Consider the following 19890-nt stretch of genomic DNA (forward strand, 5'->3'; position numbering starts at 1 on the left):
AGATAGGATTGTGATGCATCCATACCCAAATATATGGTTTAACCCATCAATTAAAATTTCTGTTTTCTTCCAACCGATGAAATTAAGAAGTTGGTATATTACAGGGCGGAACACTCTTAAGAATTAGTTAAGAGATGCCCATCACTCTTTTATTTTTAGAAATATTACTAATTTCTGTTAAAATTTATTATCGTGTAACATGTTAGAGACATGTCTTAATACTATACTTGAATAATATTTATTGGGTAATATGATTTATTCTTATAAATTAATAAAATAGTCATATCTTTATTTATACATCTTCACTTTTATATGAATAAGTTTTTAAATCTTATGTTGAAAACCTCATTCTTTAAGTTGTTAAAGCATATTGTGATGAAATTCTTTGATGTATGATTTTTAAAGTGTTCATAGTTCTTAGATTTCTCAAATCGAGATTTTGATTAATTAATTATGGATTAACACATGATTTACTATATTTAATTAACGTGAAATACTAATGATAAATGATAGTAAATCGCATGTCATATTACATGAAATGTAAATAGTAAACATGTGAGTGGGGTGTTGGTTATGTTAGATATAAGCCCTTAAGACCAGTTTTAATGACACAATAGGGTTTGATCTTATAATTCTTTAAACCTTATTTAATGGCAAGTTTTATGTTTAATTTAAATTGCAATATGATTTGAATTGAACATATAAATATCAACATAATAAGGAGTGGATACCATTCTTAATTGTTAAGAATAATCAAGACGGATAATCCACAATACGTTATACTATAAATATGTTCTTGGCTGTAGAGTTTCTAACTTGGATAATTAGTAACTCGCAAAAGCTGGCACATCGTCTTCCTCCTTGTTCGGTATAAGATACCGAAAGACAAAATTGGTGGGTCTCGTACCACTCTGTATAAGATACAGAAGGAAGATGAGTGGGTGCTCGTTATAAGAACGAGTTTACTGAACGGGACTGTTAATATTGAATCACATAGGTTTTATCTCACAGGTCAATGATTCAATATTAACTACGGATTTGCATTAGTCCTTAGACTTGAGATGACATGGATATCTGTGTGTTGGTGGATTAGGATATCAGCGATATTATATGGTTGTCCTAATCAGGGATAGCCGTACGTATCTATGTGCCTAGTTCAGTGACACACGAGGTATGTGTGCATCAGACATGGAATCTATCACCTCGAGATATATGAGGAGGATTTCCTATGCAATCTAGTGGTCACTTGACGATAAATTCTTGATCGAGGTAATATGACAACGGATTTGGATTCCGTAGAGGTTGTGTCATATTAGTCAAGTGTGATTATTGGATTTGGTCATATGACGAGATCGAGAGATTTAACCTGCTGACCGTGATCTCATATCTCGTCGAGATATAGTATGATAGAGGGACTGTATTGTAGGGCACCGTAGTGTAAGGTTCACATTCCCGCTTCACATTAAATTGGGTAATCATGACATATTGTTAGATGTCACTCATGATTTACGAGAATTAATAATTGTTTAATTCTCGTTACCAATTTAATTATGAACCCAGAAAGTCTCACCCAATAGAAATCGTTTTAAAAGAAAAAAATAGGACAAATTTAGTAATTATGGAATTACTAAATTATAAGTGTAATTATTTAAGAAATAAGAATAATTAAATAAGTAATATAATTATTTATTTAATTATTAATTTGGATCGGGCTTTTTGCTAGCACCTAAAGCCCAGCCCAATAACACTTAGGGTTTTAGAGTTTCTTGTCTATAAATATAACATTAAACCCAGAATCTGTTTAATCAATCAGTTGGATCAAAACGAAAATTTTAGAGAAAATTTTCGTATCCTTTTTTCTCTCAAGTCTATTGGAGTCTTGACGGTTTCGGGTGGACAGACTCGGCATCTCACACGTGGGAGATATCAGGCGGATTATTGGGTACGAAATCAGATTTCATTTCGAGATAACTTTCCGTTTTATGTCTTCGATTTAACGGTAAGATTTGAAAAACGTGATACCAATAAAATCAAATTTTTTTTTTCGCTGCTTTAATCAGATCATGTTTTCTGACAGATTAAACATTCAATGATTGTAACATAAATAACATATCACATGATTAAGAGAATAAATGATCTCTTATTAATTGTAATTGTGTAACTGATTCTCAAATTTGAGACGATATAGTTATCTTGTATGTTGGTGAGCGAAACCATTTAATGGTAAGGTAAGAATATTCAATTTGTGGTATTTCTTCTACCATAATATGAAAGCAAATAATTGCTAGATAGCGTCCATTAACTTTCGGTGTGAATTAAACATTCTATGTAATATTTTATTAGTAGTTGATTGATAAAACCCAATAATTGGAAAGAAGTTTCTAATGTATTATCTCAATCACATCAAATTAGATTTTGACATAGTTATCAAGTCTAATGAACTTAATGTCTATGGCTTTTACTCGATCAAGATGTCAACTAATAAAAGAATTGTATTATATGGTAATCGTCAGCTGAAATAAGCTCACATGAAGTATGACTTTATTTTCTTATAGGATCGTCTTGATATAATACTAGTTGTCATTCAAGACATTTTGAAATATTTGAGAAAATTGAAAGATTTTCAAAATAAGTCAAAGAATTTGATCGACATCAAAAGGGTTTAACGTTTCATGATTGCCATTTGGCAATAAATCTAGAAAATCACACACCCAAACACAAACCATTGAATTATCGATACTTAGCTGACATTGTGTTCTTGATCATCATTAAGAGTTAATGAGATTAAACATTATTAAAAGTTAACAAAAAGATCAAATTGTTAAGAGTTAACAAAAGGGTCGAGGTGTTGTTAAAAGTTAACGGTGATATCATTAAGGAGTTAATGGGGTTAGAGTTTGTTAAAAGTTAATGAAAGTGTTATTAAGAGTAAATAGTGGGCTTTAAGTGCAATTAGATAGAAGTTTTAATGAGAGACACAAAATTGTCAACCAATTATTTAAACTAGTTGATCAGTCAAACGTTTTGAGAAAAATGTCAACTGCTCCTTAGAAACAATCAACAATTTTGTTCAGTGAAATTTCCAGAAACGAGGTCATTCTTCCATCTCTTCTATTTATATAGCATTAAAGTCTCTTAGAAGCTGATTAAATGTATTGAAAAATGTAATTAATGAAGAGAGAAAGAAAGAAAGAAGAGTAGAAAAGGAAGGAGAAAGGAGAATGGTCCTCCATGCTCGTGTGTTTTGAACTCTCGAGAGACTACATTTTGAGATTCTTGGCTGTTTCTTCCTTATGCATACTTCATCTTTTTCCCTCATGCATTTTTCATCCTTTTCTTATTTCTTTCTTCTTTACTATTGACCCTTGCTCGCATGATGGGCAGATTTTGTTGAAAAAGACAAAAAAAAACTAAGAGCCAACTTAATATCACATTTGCTTTAGTAGGATTGCTTGGTGTGGATTGACTTATCTAAATTTGTGGAGGAAATTTGGTCAACTAAGGTCAACTAAAAGTTATTCGTGAAAGAGACACAAGACTATTCGTGGAAAAATTTCGAAAGGTCAAAATTGCGTACAAAAGGCAATACAACTTATTCTCCATTAAGTGACCGTTATCGTTTTTTTTTTTTTTTTTTCATTGTGAATGAAAAAATACTTACATAATTGAAACATCTTAGTTTGCAAGATATTTTGTTCCATTTCTATTGCATTTTTATTTTTGAAGAACGTTTTCGAAAACTCTAATGAATCTTCAAAACATATAATCCTTTATCAAATAATATGGCTTAATTTTCCTAAAATTCTTAAAATATCCTCTCTTTATTATTTTTCTTTCTTTTAAAATAAAAAAAATAAAAAATTACACAATGAAACCCATCTCGACAGTTTCTAAATTAGAACCCACCAACAAATCAATTAGAGCTCACACCCATCCTCGCTAGTCGGTTTAAACCCAATGACAAAGCAACCAATGGGCTTGTGATAACTATAACATTGTGTTGGGTTCAAGATAAGAAAGTGAGTAAAGAACCACCATTTTAGGTTACATTGCTAGTTGTTGCCAATTCTCGTTTCTCGAATCCCCATCGTCCTCCGTGACTCTTAGTTATTTTCTTACCGTCATCTTTCATGACTCAATTCTCAGCTTGATCTCATTGTTCTCTGATACATCCTCAACACCAAGTTTTCATCTGGGGTTTAATTGGAGACCATTTGGGTTTTTAATCAAAAACCCAGATGATTGATTTTTTATGGAACAAAGAGAGAAGAAAAAACGAAAGAGGAGTGAAAGAGAGTTGATCAATTGGTGACAGCTAGAGATTATCTCTGTCTATTATATAGAAAGAAATTAGGGGAAGGGGAAAGGAGAGAGAAGGGGATAAGAATTAATCTAAATAAGGGGGCAAGATGATTAACTCTCAGTATTTTTTATTTCCAGAAAAAAAACTCTCAGTGTGTGTTAATATAAGTGAAGTGTATGTCATTTTAAAAAATATACAAGAATAGAATAGTGGGTGTAATTTATGTAAACTAGAGGAAATTTATCCTAAACTCTAATATCTTTGATTTCTACTTTATTATGAATCTTTCAGAGTCATCTTATTTATAAAAATAAGTAATAACCAATTATTGCTTACATAATTATCAAACACTGGATTGTATAGTTTCTAAAACTTTCCTTTTTTTTTTTTCTATGTTAAGCAAGGCATTCAGCAGGGCGAAACAAAATCAAACAATTCAGCGTGCGTTCAGACAGGCCAAGGAGGATGATTGGCACTTTTTGCAAAGTGCATGCCATGTGTTCGAGATAAGTCCACACGCTACTGACGCAGTGAAAGGAGGACAAATAATGAATGCAATGCCAGGGTGGGCACGCAATGGGCGTCGCTTTGTTTTGCGCGCACGGAGGCAGTGCTCGTCTGCCTTTTGGGTGTGCATGTCCCCCAATTCAGATCCCCTGGGGTCCGCTTCCATTACAACCCCCATATTCGCCACAATTAATAAAAAGATCGATATTTTATAATAACGCGAAGCATATTTTTGTGTAATATAAAAATACATATTTTATTATATAATACGTATATTCTATTATAAGGAAAAAAAAAATTATGTTATATAAAACATTAATTAATACCTTTTAACTATCATAGTTAAAATGGAACGTCTTGAAGCAAATTGCGTCATTTCTCTCTTATAGGTTGCAATTATAAATTTATAACAGTTTGGATGAAAATTAAAATAATTTGGTTTAAAAGATTTACGTCATAATAAGTTAAATTATCTCGGAAGCATGCAATGCATCAACTTATACAAATGTAAAATTATAATAAGATAAATATTATATACTGATGGGTGGGGTGGGTATGCCTTCAGCTCCCTTCCAGAAACAATAAATAATATTGACATAATGATATGAATACCCATTGGAGCTTGATTTTAATATTCTTTTCTTCTTCTTCTTTAACGAACGAGCATGTAAGTATATTGCAGATAAGACACGCAAGAAAGCACTTGTTTTTTTGGAGAAAGTCCAACCACCGGGGCATATCTTTTATTTATATGAATACATAAATATACAATAATTGTTACTCAGTCATTTAAAAATGGTTACTCTGGTAATTAAAAAGCTATATCTTGGATAATGTATCATGTGCCGCTTCTTTAAATACTCGAATATTTCTTTTCGTCAAATTGCTGACAGATAGACATTAGGAACAGTTCGAGCAGCCACCAGCTCATTCTAGAAGGAACGGCGTGTGCATGATTGAATTGACCTTGTATTAAGAGTGAATAAAAATCGAAATGAAATTAAATTGCTTGGTTTGTTGTTTTTTTTTTTTTCTTTTTCTTTTTTCTATTCAAGTTTTTGAAAAGTTATTTCTGTTTTAAAACCAAAATTTAGAAAAACAAATATGTCATTAAGTTAGCTCACATGTTGATGGTGTTGGGAAGGGCACTAGGCACACCAAACATCATACTCCTACAAGAGTGAGCTTTCTTCTCCCCAAATAACTTTTGATTATCAAATTAGTACTCGAGAATGAGATAGTACAAGTACTATAATGTTATGTAGGTCAAAGAACATGTTTGTGTATATCTGTTAAGAGTGTATCATTTATATAGGTCGAACCTTCTAACAGTAAATAGGTTACTTGGCACAATCACTCCCCAAAATCCTCTAACAAGATCCATCCATCCCAAGATTCTGGAGTTGTGAAACAAGGTATCTATCTAGGGAACACTAGGGAACAGACAACTCGTTTAGGTAGTAAAGAATAGAGCGTGACATGTGATACTCTCTTGTAGGTGGAACACATGTCACGCGGTCCATTAACTTTTTCTAGAAATGAGTTATAAAGGTAACTTCATAAATGAGGAACCACCAAACACTTCCCCCCCCCCCCCCCCTCAAGTTGAACTTGTGAGAGGTCAAATAGTGGAATGTTAAAAGTATGGGTTCTTTTGTCTCTTTCTTCATCTTGCCTATGTTCTCTTCCTAAAAGAACTATCAAGATGGATACCCAAGATTTTGCCATGACATTAGTCCATGGAAGGTTGAAAGAGATTGGGGGTTGATTTGTGTTCTTGCTCGAGATATAAATTTTTGCCCTTTTTTCCTTATTTCATTTTTTCTTATAAATCTTTGGGTAAAGAAAGAAATAGAGAGTTCATGTCCAATGTCCTCTTGTTTAGTATCCAGTATTCAATCCGCTGTGCTTAATCCTCCATCCAACCTCGCATTACTCCTTTCATAAATGTTTTCTTCTAGCCATCCATTCTCAAAATTGACCATTTGAGAGGTCTTATAACAATAGTAGTAGTAACTTTAGTAGTAACACAAATTCAGTTAGGGGATAGGTCCTTAAAAGGCCTCTTATAAAGATAGTGGAGGAAGTTGAGGTTTCCTCCCATCTTGCCCACCTCTAGGTCGAGGTGCCTACAATGGCCAAGTCTAATAACCTTCCTAATGATCTGATTGAGGACCACTCGATTTTAACTAGTGAAAGAATCAAGTCTTTGGTCAAGAAATTCAACCTCCTCATTGAGGGTTACAAATACTTTGTGCCTAAACAACTCATAACCCATTAGGCCTCAACAAATAACTAGATTATTTACGAGCATGCCTTGGAGGTGGGTCAGTGTTTACCTTTAACCCATCTCATCACCACTATCTTCAAGTTTCTTGGCCTATGCCTTTCCCATGTTTTACCAAATAGGTGGAGGAATTTACTTATGTTACTGAACAAAGCCTATCATTCTTCATACTCAACTTTTATAAGTGTACTAAGCCTTGTTAGGAACAAGGCTTAGTACACTTATATGGTTATTCCTTAGAAGAAGTTCATCATCACCAACCCTTTTTCATTTAAGGGGTAAAAGGATAGGTATTTTTTTCATGCAAAAAGAGCATTCCTTTTCTCGACTAGGTCGTCCTCAAGCAATATATGTGATCCAAATATCAAACTAACCAAGTTTGAGAGGAAGAGCATGGCAATCTTGGTTGTGATAGAGCATGCAATGCTCTCAAAGTGATATTTGAACAATTTTGGTCTTAAATCTCCTCACTTTGAGGTTGTTATCGAGCCTAAAAAGACCTTAGGTTGTTCAATTGCCTTGTTTATTTTCTTTAATTTATGCAAAGTTTTGTTTGGTCAAGACTAACTTTGATACGCTTCTCCTATGGGTACCTCAAAGGCCTAGCAAGAGAACACTAACAACAACCATTGGTATGCTCAACAACTAGGAGAAAATATGCCACCCCTAAAGAAAAAGAAGGTTGTGACCTTAGCTCAACTTCTAGAGTTACCCCTAAGAACGGATGCCCTTACCAACTTGGAGCGTGGACCTGCCAACCCTTCTTTAACCCCTACCAACATTTAAATCAATATGTTTTTGGGGGGTTTAAATCCCTTAAGGCCTATTCTCTTTGTTGTTTTCGAGCCGTTCTCTGTTTTCAATTTTTCAAAACACCCAAAACTCATTTACTTACCCATTTTCAAAAATACATTTTTCAAAACACAAAAAAAAATTTACACACAAAACTCAAAACAACAAAATCGCGTTTTGGCCATTTTTAGCCAAAACCAACGAGTGATTCTAAAACACAGAAAACACCTCTTTTCTTCTAGCTCTATTCTCCCTTCTCTTTCTCTTCAAGCTCGGTTGACGCTGCCATCACTGTCATCCACGCCCGCCATTGCCATCATCGCCAAGCCCAAATCCTCCACTGCGGGCCCGTCATGCCCAAATCGGCCCACCATCGCCATGCCCAAATCCGTCGTCCATGCCCGCTACTGCTACCACCCTCTGCCATTTCTTCCTTCCTTCACCGCCCCACACGCCCATTGAATATGTAATATAATTTTGTTATTACTTTTTTCTTTTCAATGATATTTTTAAAATTTTAAATAAATAATATTTTACAAAATTTCAAAATAAACGTGTTTTCTAGTTTTTATTTTGAGAAATATTTTTTCAGAATGACAAAAAGAACACATTTTTAAAAATTCAAAATAGACACTCAAAATACAAAACTGAAAATGAATTCAAAACTCAAAACTGAAAATTGAAACACGAAATGAACACCACCCTAGCCCTTAGCAAGACCAAGGACCTATTTATGCACCTCACTAGAAAGTTTAAAAGGATAACGTGAGCACCAATTGCTTTATTGCCTAGAAGTTAATAAACAAACTACCTATTCTCGATACCCATGAGGTAATAACTGACCTAGCCCTAAAGACCATCAAGATTGCACTATGCAAGAATGTCACCTAACTATGTTTTTAGGTAGATTTTACTATACCTCCATTGTTTCATGAGGCTCAATTGCTCTTCCTTGTTTAATTCCTGTAAAACATCTTCCATTCGCTAACTTCTTCAAAAAGTTAGCGAATAACTCTCACAAAGTCATGGAGCTCAACTAGAATTTATTTTTAAGGCAAAATAGATAGAAAAAACAAAGCTTGAGTTGATCAAGATCAAGTACAAGACCAACAAGGTCCCTACCCTTGAGAAGAAGTGGGTTGAGCTGCAAAGTCAAAAGTTGTTGAAGATGCCTTATTTACCAAGGAGAACAAGCTTAGTTAGTTGAAGGGTTGGGCTGATGGGTTAAAGCATAAAGTTGCGATCCTTTGGCTCAATTGTAATACTTTGAAGACCAACTTGTTGATCTTACCATCCTCCTTGAAGTGTAAGATGTCCTTTGGGTCAAGCTAAAGTAGGTTTGAAAATAAGATTCGCCTAAGAAATGTAAAAAGTAGCAAAAGCCTTCCTAAGCCTAGATCTTGCCAAGTACACTCAACTGAAAAAGCTACCAATGATATAGAGGCAACAATAGCAACCTAAGAATAGCTCAACGAAGTTTAGACTACTAAGGAGGCAAGCACCCCTATTTGAGGGAATGGATGGTGCCATGTGGTGGAGCAACTAAAGAAGGGGGTTCCGAGCAATAGATATAAGATTTTTACTTTCTTTTATCCTTCTTATTTTGTAAAACTCACTTGCAATGAATAAAATAGAAATATTTATTCAGGTCTATTTGGTCAAATGCTCATGTCAACATACTTTCTATTTGCTATTGTATTTCCTTGCTATCAGTTATTACATTTCCCTTCAAATTTTCGTTGCTTAGTAAACACATACTATAGCTAAGTAATTTTTCAAGTTTCTCTACCTCAAAGATCACCCAAGGTGGGAAACTTAGGATGTTCAACAACCATCTTACATTACTTAGAGATGTTGAGTGCAACTAACGATCAAACCATCTTATCGAGTCTCCAAGCACCCCACAACAAATGGGGATTTAAGGCTTCTCTTCCTCTAATACGTGCAAAATGCCAACAAGCAAACAAAATGGAATTAGGCTATATGGGTTAATAAGGATCAATAGCAAGACTTGGTCAATTTCCTTTTCCTTTTGATTTTATATAAGATCAGTTGGTTGTTCTTTAGATCCTATTTTCTAGTTTAGTTGGTTTGGTTGTTCTTCTAATAGTGTTTTCCTATCTTCTAGTTTAGTGGGTTTGGTTGTTTTTCATGTAGTGTTTTCCTATTTTCTATTTTAGTGGGTTTGTGTATAATCTATTTAATAAACATTTGGACTTGTATTATGTCGACGTTCAAATTCAGCCGACCATGATTTGTAGGCCCGCAATAAGGAGATAAGCCAAAATGCAATATAGAAGAAAAAAATAGAAAGGACACAAGGAATTTTTACGTGGTTCGACCAGAAAAATGCCTACTACATGACTATACTCTGAGTATCTCGACAGAGTAACAATATGTTATTATTCTTGTTCTTCTCATTTACAAAGGTATTTCAACCCCTATTTATAGTGAGGGGTGTTTACAATTGCATAAAATACAAAAGTATAAAGATGATATAATGGGGGACAAGTCGTCCTTATCATCTGCATAAAATCGGGAGTAGGATCCTCATTACGAGGGATCTGGTTTGCTTTAGATAAAGTGAGTGGGTCCATGCCTCTGGTTGTTCAGTAGTTTTCTTATCTATGCGAGCTGAATAGTTTGACCGATCAGCTGAACTATTGGTCAACGAGCTAGAAGCATTGTTGAGAACTCGTTAGATATATCGCTGAGAGCTTGCTGGAAGCCTTGCTGAGAGCTTGCTAGGAGCTCGCTTAATCTGAGTTCAAATTTCAACAATGTATGAGCTTGCCTTGACGAGTTAGGCTGAGCCTACTAGGGTTTAGGCGATCAGGCCGGCCTATTGGACTGAGTCTAGTCCATAAGAAGTGATGCGGGAAAAATGTATAACATATTGATTATCATGAAGAAAATTGTTATCCCTTTGTCTCTTAACTGCATTTCATCTTCTTCTTCTCTATAGTTTTACAAAATTTCTCCTTCCCATAAATTTCTATCCCTATCATTTGGTATTAGAGCCAAGTTATGACCATGGACACTCTCGGCAAAACCAATGCTGAATTTCGTAATGAAGTTCGCAAAATCTTGGCCTGACACGAGTCAAGCATCGACGAGATTCACGCTCCCTTGCAAACAGTGTTAACTGAGCTTCAAGCTTTCCAACACTCAATAAACCTATTTTCACCATACAATCTCAAATAATGGGATAAGTTTGATGACGATGGTACTTATGATGGTCCTCCAATCTTTGACGAGTAACATGTTGTCACAACCCACAAGCTAGTCAAAAATCAGTTAGATGGAATTGTTGTCTACAAGCCAATTTGGTGTAGCAACATTTCATCAATTTCTCTTTGTTGGAAAGAATCCATTTTTGTTGAAGATGGTTTCAAAGTGGATATACTGAATTTCCTTGGTAATCTCTTGGCCAAACAAATTCAGAAATGGATTGGTACAACGATAGGACTATGAAGAATGATTATTATATTATCAAGCTGTCAAAACTACTTTGGGCACTGTAAAATAATCCTTGCGGACAAGGAACCTTAAGGGGGAGGAATGATACGTCCAAAATGCCAACAAGCTCACGAAATGGAATTAGGCTACGTGGGTTGATGAGGATCAACAGTAAGACTTGGCCAATTTCATTTTCCTTTTGTTTTTAGATAAGATCAGTTGGTTGTTCTTCTGGTAGTGCTTTCCTATTTTCTAGTTTAGTGGGTTTGGTTGTTTTCTAGTAGTGTTTTCCTATCTTCTAGTGTAATGAGTTTGGTTGTTCTTCTGGTAGTGTTTTCTTGTTTTCTAGTTTAGTGGGTATGTTTACAGTCTATTTAATAGACGTTTGGACTTGTACTAATTATCATACAGAAAATTATTATTCCTTTGTCTCTTGATTGCCTTTCATCTTCTTCTTCTTTGTAGTTTTACAGAATTTCTCCTTCCCATAAATTTTTATCCCCATCATCCTTGTAAATCATTCAAGGCAAAAGACCTAGTGTCTTCCATAACCTTTATGCAAGCCTCATTTTCATGAGATTAATCGATTAGGTGGATCGTCTTCTCAAGTTTTTGAGCGCCCTACTTAGAATTTTGTCTTAATTAGTTAGGGGTGGCCCTCAAATCTTCTAGGTTAGCCAAGTGCACCAGAAAGAATACGGAACAATGGGTTAAGAGGCTTCTTGAACACAACATTAGAAAGTAGAGATGAAACACATCGCTGCTAGTAAAATTTCCTTAAGTTTTGTACATTTCACGTGGAGTGATTGGTCGACCTTCCAAGTCTTCCAATTTGTATTCTCATGGGTTGAAGGCTTCGACTACTTGATACGGTCTTTTTGAATTAGGGGTTAGTTTTCTTTAACACCTTTGGATTGCCAACACTTGCTCACCTAAGGACAAAACCTCCCAATAGAAAATTATGAGCTTAGACCCATGCATTCACTATAAGAAAAATCAGTTTTAGTGATGGAAAAATTCGTCACTAAAAATATAAAATCCGTCACTAAATTTTTCTGTGACGGGTTTAGTGACAGGATAATGAACCGTCACAAAAAGGGGTGTGACAGAATTTTAGTGATGGGTTGAGAGTAACTCATCACAAATCTGTGATGGGCAGTACCCCCGTCACAAATCTATGACGGGTAATCTACGACGGGACTCCCCGTCACAAATATTCTTAAATAAAAAAAATAATATTAATTTTATTTAAAAATAATAAAATTAATACGACCAATCTACGACGGGATAACCCGTAGCAAATATTTTTAAATAAAAAATAATAATTTTAAAAAAATATTAAAATTAATATTAATATTTTAAATCAATAATATATTTTTATGAAATTAATATATTTTTATAAAATTAGTGTTTAATTTTAAATAAAAATATTAAAATTCATTAGTGTACTTATTTCATTTTATAACAATAAATTATACTTTTTTATTACATTTTATTTTTAATATTACATTCCTTATATATTTTAATTTAAATATTTATCTAATTAATTTCTCATGTTATTTTTAATTTTTAGTGTTTTATTTTAAATAAAAATCTTAAAATCTATACCTTTTTAATTTTAATTTTAATTTTTAAAATAATTATCTAATTTATTTCATATGTTAGTTTTAAAAATTTTAATTAAAATTTTATGTATTATTTATTATTTTTTATATTTTAAATATATATTTTTTATATTTTTAATAGAATTTTTAAAATTTTTTAATGTATGCACTTAAATATTTTCTTATGACAATAAAATATATGCTTTCTTAAATAGTAAGTTTATTTTTAGTATATAATTTTTTACATATTTTATTTAAAATTACAGTATTTTTCATTAAAAATATATCTTAAATTAAAAATAAAAAAATAAACATTATTTATATGTGTATGCCTTGCACGGGTTCCCTAGTCCAATTACATATCAAAATAACTAAAGAATTAATTTATAAACAATTAATAAACTTTACATTTTAATTTCTAAGCATTACAAATAATATAAACAATTAAACTAAAACTAAACTAATTAATATAAAATAATCATTAAACTCAACAACTAATATAAAATAAACTACTAAACTAACACAAAAATAAAATAACTACAACTAAACTATCACAAATAAATTATACTATTAAACTAAACTAACACAAAATAACTACAACTAAACTAACATAAAATAATTAAAACTAAAACAAATTAAAAAACACAAAATAATTAGCTTAACTGATGACAATAGCACCGAAGATAACAATGATAATGGCACTGAAAACAGTCACAAAGTTGAGAGATAGCAACCACAGAGAAGAAGAACAAAGGAGAGAAAACTGAGAGTATGAGAGAGAGAGGGTGAAATGGTGTGGAGGGGGCTCGTTCGAAGTGAGGAAGAGGGGGGACCATTTTAAAGGCCAATCTGCGACGGAATTGACATGTCTCGTCGCAGTTCTACGACGCGACATGTCAGCCCCGTCGCAGAACTGCGACGGGGCGTCAATCGCGTCGTAGTTCTGTGACAGGACAGCTTAGTCCCATCGCTATTTTGCGACGGGACAATGGGCTCCTGTTGCTATTTTGCGACGGGATACGCCATCCCGTCACTGATTTGAGACGGAAATAGTTATCCCGTCACAATTTTGTGACAGTAATTTCAAACCGTCACTAAACCACTTTAGTGACGACTTTCCATCACTAAATCGGTCACAAATTAGTGACGGGAGCATCTCCGTCACTAAAACTGATTTTTCTTATAGTGATTGTAGCATCGAGGAACTCACTAATTGTAGATTGTTTGCTTCATCGACGCATGATCTATTGCTTGTCTTGTAAATCCAAGTGGTGTCGTAGGTTCTGCTCATCTAATTCTATGTTCACATTTTTCTAGTTTAAGCTTTGCATCGTGGTGGCGGCCACCGGGGGAAGGGCTTTTCACCCCTTCTTCAAGGACTGAAACTTTTTCTCTGGGAGTCAAATTCTTCACTCCTGCTTGACTTGCTCATCCTAGGAATGATTGTGGATCGAGAAGGTAAAGGCATCCTGTTTCTTCTAGCTGTCGTTCTTGGAGGGTCACTGCCCCTTCAGAGTCCTTTCGTGGTTCTTAATGCACCGATCATTCCAGCTTATGTTGCTACACTTGTTCCTATATATTCTTGTTCCTGCTCCTGCTCCCCTGCTCTTGACGTTAGGAGTGGTGAGCCGAACCGTTGTGGTGTTGCTGCTTTTGCTGATCATGATGAATAAAGTCACCTAGCATTTTACATCAGTAGCTGAACTTGTGTAACTCTAGGTTGCATGTCACTCCGTCGGGAAGAGGAGGAACTACATTAACATTCAATGGGGCTTGGTGTTTCCCACTTTGCTGGCTTTTAATTTTAATTGAGGGTGCTCCGCGAGTTAGTGCTTGCGGAAGATGTGTGCCCAAAATTATTTGTATATAGAATATTTTACAAAGAAAAGGAGTCATAGATTCATAATATCATAAATGTTGCGTGAACTATAGGGGCGTCACCCTCTCAATCAAATCAATTTCCTGCATTACATAATTGAAATTATTTAAACAATATTACTATAACAAAGTCTTCACACAGTTTGAACCCTCCCGCGGCACGGTAATAGTCTGCCAATCACTAACTGGTAACTATTTGCTTTTGTAAGTTTTAGTCAAGTCGATCTATTCTGGGCCACACCACTCTGATGCCACTGTGCCATGAATGATTGCTTGCCACCATCTTCAAACAACAAACCCAAAAGACAATAAGACAAACAAAATTATAAACAAATCTTCAAATGCTTAATGGGTCAGAAACCATTAGCCCAACACTTTTCAACTTTGGGTGAGTGAGTGAGTGAGTGACTTACAACAAAAAGATTATATGGTCTTTCAACTTTTCTCCTTTACACATTTAATCTCATTTCATTATTATGTACGTCTAATCCGCCACCAATCAGCTGCCATAATTAATTTAACAAAAGAGATCAAATCGAATATATGGCTATGTCATATTTTTGAAGTTTCATCAAAGTCGAGAAGAAACACCCATCTAAAGCAGAAGCACTTCAAATTCAAGCATTGGTTTGTTTTCTCTTTTTTCCTTTTTAAGTGCATAGCAGATAGCACTTGTTTGTTTTGACTACAATAGAGTATTATTGTCGGCCATTGTGGATAAGAATGCCTGTGTTGTAGGAAAATATTTAAATAACAACTAAATTATATCCGATATTGTTGAGATTTCAGATAAATATGGAACATATTTTTTTTATTTTTTTAGAAATTAAATTAACTATTCATGTTATTTAAAGTTATATTAGCTTGCTGTGATTGAGTTAAATTTATATTACATAGGTTTCCCTGCATGTTTATATTATAAGCATGAATTTCTTAATAATTATTTGACTAAGGAGGGTTATGTTACAAATTTTCATTCCTTTTTGTTTTTTCTTTTACCTCTCAAATAAGGGGAAGAAAATTCCATTTTTCTTTCCTAATTAAGCATCTAAATAAAAGAAAGATAACTACCTCCCCTTCCCCCTTCTTTTATTTTTCTCTCTTTTATGAATCCTTCCTCCCCTCTACAAACTCCCAAACACAGCCTTAAACATATTATGTGACCCTGTTGGGCACGTAAAATTCATCAAATTAAAAAAAAAAAAAAATCATACATATATACCATTGTGAATAAAATAAAACACCTACATATAAAAATAGTTGGGAGTCTACTTATGTACAAGATTACATTTGATTTGAAATCTCGAATATATTTTTTTTATCTTACCAATCCATACACTTGCCCAAAATATACATAAATAATAATAATAATAAGAAGAAGAAGAATAATCATTAATTAGTTGCTTTAGTGTGACGAGTTTGAGATTTGACATCTCTCAAAATTTCAACTAAGTTGGCAGATGGTGTGCACCAAAACCCAATAATATGCGCTCACGATAACATTAGTTAGGTTTAGAAAATGCTTCTAATTCTTGCCTCAATCAACAACCCCATACTTAATAAGATTCAAATGCTTTACCAATCAATGTAGTAAATTTGGAAATTTAATATATAATGGAATATATTCAATCGCATCAAATCTGTATCACATTCTCACCTACATCATCAAACGGGTTAGATAATATTTTATCTACTTTCTTTTTCTTTTCTTTTTTTAAGTGTTTCATATAATTAATATTATATATATATATAATTTAAGTCAATTTAATATTACTTTGTGGTGGATAGACTATGTCATTTGATTTTTTTTTTTTTTTATAATGGAGAATATACCGTTATTATTCCTCAAATACACATTAGAGAAGTTCTAAATGCACGTGCAATAATCTTTAAATTATTATTATAAATATTAAATAAGCAAACTAAAGCTTGACAGATTATATTCTAAAAAAATTTAATCCTTCGTAATTAATGAAAGATAGAGTATACCCAACTAACTCCCGTGTCATCTCAATTTTAAGAGACCTAAAATTATTAAATTAGGGTATCTACTCTCTTTTATATTATTATTAATTTTCTTTTTCTTTTTTCATATGATACAAAATTTGTAAGTTGAATAATGGTAAAATCTCGATTTGGAGTCAACAATTTAGGATTGGCTTCTCCATTGACATTTAAGGCTCATTTGGTGCGGTTTTGGCTGTTAATGGTTTAGTTTTTTTTTTTTATTATTATTTTGATTAAAGAACATCAAAAAAAGTTTGGTTATTTGTTTTTATTTAAAAGTTTTTGGAAATTTTTTAAAACAAAAAAGGTTTTTTAATTTCTTTTTTATTTTGGTCTCCATTTGTTACCCTTTATTATTGGTGACCAATGTAGCTCAAACTTATGTCTAGGGAGATGGTTGAATCAGTAGTTAGCGACCTTTAAATGAAATTATTTTGACATATTTTTTTATAATAATAAAAATAAAAATAAAATGTTGTTCCACAACAAGAGGTAATATTATTATTTTGTAAGTTTCACCTTAAGACATTTTATGATTTAAATTATTTTTATATACACTTCATATAATTTATTTTTAATATTTTAAGCTCTTATAACTTGTGGAACAAAGATTCAAAACACTGGGCCTTACCTCAATCTTTCTAAATGGGTCTTGAAGAAAGTACAGCCCATTGGGCACTACTTTCAATTTGGGCCTCAATATCTCCTGTTTTTCTTTTTGAGTTAAAGTAAATATCAACAACGTCACCACTTGGTTCTTTTTTTAATTATGAATTGTATTTGAGGTGTCAAGCAGACGATGGCTTATGGATCTCCAGAAAAGGGGTTGGCCAGGATCATTGGCCCAAGGCCCAGGTCAGCCTAATCCTTTTGGTTTTTTAATTCACAATTTGAAAAATAATAAGTTCAATAATAGACTGACCATAATTCATAAATAAAAAAATAGAAAATAAATGTCGACTGATTTCATAGTGTGAACACAGGAGTAGGTCGACAATTTTGAATAAACAAAAATTCATTATTTTTACATTATTTTATTTTACAAAACTTTGATAAAAATATGGGAGTGGGCCCAATGGAGTTTGGCAGGGCAGCTCTGGGCCACAAGGCCCTCGGCCCAACATGATGGTGGCTGGTCATGCCATATCTGGCCCATGGCCTTTTTTATCTATACGCTCTATCATAGTTTTTATTTTCTTTTCTTTCTTTTCATTTGTTTCTATTCTAACCTGTCATGAATTTTTTTAACAAATGAAATGAAAGGATTCAATTAACTTACATATATATATATATATATATATTAATATAACATAACTTAAAAAGTAATACGTGGTTGTAAGTCTTAAATCCTAAACTGGATATTTAGATGATTTAATTATAGCATTAAAGAGTGTGTAAATTGCTAAAAATAAAAATAATAATAATCTCTTTGATTTTTCTAGAAGCAAAGAATTGAAATGATGGGCGGCGGTGCCGAAGGCATCTTAATTATATGGCCTGATTGTCACACAGGACACAACGTGGCCACCGCCCAGCCCCAGCTCTCTCTCTCATGGACGTGGTGGCCCTTTCTTTCTCATCGTATAGTGAAAGGGAAAGAAGGAAGAAAATAATATACAGTTTGAAGCATGAGAAACACAAGGCGACAGCACAATCCCCAAAATCAAATGCCCCTTGACAAAAGCAACTCCTAAATTATAGTCTTTTCTTGAATGCTTGTTATTTAAGTACCTATCATAGTTCACCACTGAACCCCAATAATAATTCATCCACGCGCCCGCCCCTACACATCATGATGTGATGTGATGTGACATGTCCTAAATTATTAAAATACCCCCTACGCGTTAGTAGTCTCGCTTGTCACGTGGATCGCTCGAGAGATTGACACGTGACAAGCCTGTAAGACAGAGCGAGGAATAGTTTGATACGACCAGTAAAAGGATACGTGGCAATGCTTGCAGAGCAATTCGGAGTGGAGTTCGAAAAATCTGAACCGAACAGCAAGACCCGTTCCAGCTCAACTAGGGTCCTCGAGAATCGTGCCCGTCTATCTCGAGTTTTATCTCGAATACCCTATAACAAATCTGTCTATAAAAGGCATGAGTCTTCACCAGGTATGACATATTTTTGACTCTTATATTTTTTACTATTCGTATTTATTCTACTAATTTGAACGTCAAAATCTATCCCGAGAGATTTTAACTCTATTACTCCGTTGTCTTACAGATTGTATTCCCGAGATCCAATGTAGCTAAATTCAAAATTCTACTCCTAATATTCATTTATCGAGACGACACTTAATGGTCAATCTCAAACACCATTAAAAGCTATGTATCCATTGGGTTTAATGCGTCTACCGTGCCAGCGACCTCTTGCGTTTCATGCTCAAAATGATGTCTCACTAATTGTTTGAACATAATATAATATTGAAGGTCGGCCATGCGCTGACTGTATTCTTAATTAAATATAATTTGCATGATCCATCTTTTTATTAATTTATTCAAGACAATTTAATAGTAACGGGATTCTGTTATTAGACGCAAAGTTAATCAGTTGTGTTGTTGGAAGGCAAAATATAAAATACACTATTCTTCGATTTTTCTTTTTAAAAAAATAACTGTGGATTAATATTATTAAGAATAAATTGTGTTTTATACCAAAATGGGAGCCCAAAAAAAAAAGGCTAAGGATGGTAATGGAATTTTCATGGAGTGGATATCCTTAAAAAAACTCTACTTTGATGGTAAGGTTTTGGATATAAAAAAAATTTCTATTAAGATAGTGTATATTAATCAATATATATATCATAAAAAAGTAAAATATGAAAAATATTCAAGATTTTTGTCATTTTTAATGTATTTGTTAAATTTATCTGATGACCCTTAAAAAATAAGTCATGTGACATTTTATCTGACATTTTCAGATATACTTATCTCTCGTCTCTTTTCAAATAAATATATATTATATCTTACGTATAAGAAAAAATAACGCATATGTCATTTAGTACATTTCAACAAATTTAATAAATAATTTGATAAAAATATTAAAATACT

Source organism: Diospyros lotus, chromosome 4 (genome assembly GCF_014633365.1).
Source record: "Diospyros lotus cultivar Yz01 chromosome 4, ASM1463336v1, whole genome shotgun sequence".
NCBI lineage: Eukaryota > Viridiplantae > Streptophyta > Magnoliopsida > Ericales > Ebenaceae > Diospyros > Diospyros lotus.